The sequence below is a fragment of the Perkinsus marinus genome (genome assembly GCF_000006405.1).
Source record: "Perkinsus marinus ATCC 50983 genomic scaffold scf_1104296935218, whole genome shotgun sequence".
In the NCBI taxonomy this organism is placed as follows: domain Eukaryota; phylum Perkinsozoa; order Perkinsida; family Perkinsidae; genus Perkinsus; species Perkinsus marinus.
This window is the reverse complement of record NW_003214550.1, coordinates 25,334-27,898: the sequence shown is the minus strand read 5'-3', so window position 1 is coordinate 27,898 and position 2,565 is coordinate 25,334.

The window sequence follows — 2,565 nt, the reverse complement described above, 5'->3', positions numbered from 1 at the left end:
CTCACATAATGGACACAATCTATTGGGTAGAGCGACGAACCTCAAGCACTGTCGTACTACTGACAGTGCTTGAGGTACTTGAGGTGGTGATATTCCGCGTGATTGTCAGTATTACTGACAATCATGCGGAAGATCACCGTGAGGACAAAGCCGTTGGCAAAGGTATTCACTCGACCTGGCCGAATTAATTCTTTGCCAAGTTTGCCGAGACGGCCAAACTCAACGAGGAGGTTGAACAACGTCATATGACCTTGTATGAATCGGTCAGTGATCTCCGATCGTCGTATCTACATAGAGATCCTTCTTTTCGATGGAATGCTCCGACCAGAGCTCGAGTTCCATAATTCATCGACATCGATGATAAGGCAATGAGTGTGTTATGCACAACGGCGGTGATCGATAGCCGCAAGCAAATTAGATTCCCAGTTATTGTAGGTGAGCGCTGCGCGTAACGACTGGGTGAGTTTCCAACTTTCCCTGGAATCCTAGAACGAACCGTACGACGAACACATTCCTTAATTTTCAAAACTTTCTTAATGGGGATCCGTTGACCCGAGAATCGGGTCCCGATTCGGAACTTCCGAATGATCAACGACTTCCTTCGAGCTTTTGCGGCAAGAGTCTTGCCACTACGAGTCAATACCATCGTGACTGTTCAGCACAATGCCTAACGCGTATACAATACCGTAACTAATCCCTGACTAAGATACCGTTCAGAAGAAACTTAGCCACTAGCGAATGATACACCTCAAATCACAGTAAATCACTCATCACTAATCGTTGGACCTGGGATCAGGTCTAACGTAGGCAAAGGAGTTAAGTTAATAATTTCGATTATTTCAATTGGTTCACTTACAGACGCCTAATGATTAGACCCTAATCCTAGGGTTCACGCACCCCAAGGAACAGCACTCATGCACAAATCTGTGACGCGAATCATGTAGGCTAGCCGCTAGCACAATAGACAGCATAGACCAAACAGCAAATATCGTAGCAAAAGTACAGTAAATACCATATTACAAGACACAAATGAACCATAACAGTCAAGAGATCTCCGTGCACTGCGCCGAACTGTACAGTGCTCAACAGAATACCAGTGGCTCTGATCATCACCATCATCATGGCCCATCATTGATGGCAAATTGCCATTGGTAATGGTTGTGCTCACTGCCAGTGAGTCACTGGAGCGGTAGTGGTCGTGAACATCATCATTGTGATGACAAGCCAGTAGTGGCGTTCACGGGACTGGTGGATCGGAGCTTGATGCGCATCGGCTCGTTGTGCTCATTCACTGAGGAATCCTCAGTTGATGAATAAAGAATCGTACATGTGAACGGCGATGACCCACGAGACACTTCAGGGCACTGTGCACTGCACAGTGTGCAGCGCCCCGGCAGCGTTGTTTGTTCTATGTCGCATGCCTGCCGGAGCCGACCAGTACAATATACCGATACTATCGGTCCGATAGGATATAAGAGACCAATTGAAACCGAAAAATTCTACACCTGAGAGAAGCAGAGCGACCTCAGATCGCGTCCAGAAATTGTAGCACCTCATACTCCCGACCGCAAAGCGGCCGGAGTAGTAAGCAATTAATTCACGGCGTGAATTGGCCCCTCGCTCCATTACCATCATCTATAGAAGTGAACCAACGTTGAGACTTGATATAATGATCTTGTACAAACTCCAATGACTAGTGTATGACCTCACCCTCGGAGACACTGGCTAGAAGGGGGTCTCGTTCCCGAAAGACAAGACCAGCGCAAACTAACATTATCAAACCATCACTAGGCCGCCCCCTGGTCTGCAGCCGGGTGGTCTTTTGTTAGACCACATGATAACCGGTCACAATATTAGATGGACAGGCTGAGGCATGCATAGTTTCTTGAAGGCACATTACGTCGGGGGCCCCGACTCGGGGCATACTAGATGATGAGAGATGATGAAGAAAAGCCACATATAATATATGTCATATATTAAGGGACATGATCGTATACGACCTTCTCCGTTTCCGAAGAGGCCTGCCTGCTGGACGACGTCTCCTTCTGCAAAGCCTCCCCCGTATACGTGCCAGACGAGGGCTAACAAGGGTGGGTCTTCGCGTTCGGTTGCCCGAATTTCGAGTCACCTTACGGTGGCCTCTACCACGCGACGTAGACGCATTCGGGTTCATGTGGGAGTGCTGGACACCACCGATTTGGGGGCACCAAAACAGGCATGTGCTCATGCGTGCCCCATAAAAATGAGAGTCGATAGCCAGGGCGCGCGCTGGTCGACCCATATTTCGCAACCCTAAAATCACCTGCTTGGCAATTCTTGTGCAGAAGACCAACTTGGCGGGAGCTGTCTATGTGCAGTTATTGCCAATACTGAAGTTGGCGGAATGAGAACAACACGCAGATTACTGCACATCTGTTGAATTTTGCAGAATCCACCAAATCTTAGTCCAAATCAGTTGTAGAGTAACGTATTTCATCACATTGTTGTAATCTGTTCCAACACTGGTATCACCTATAATTCCTGTCATTAGGCCTGCGAATCTGTTTGGCGTCATTTTGGCGATTT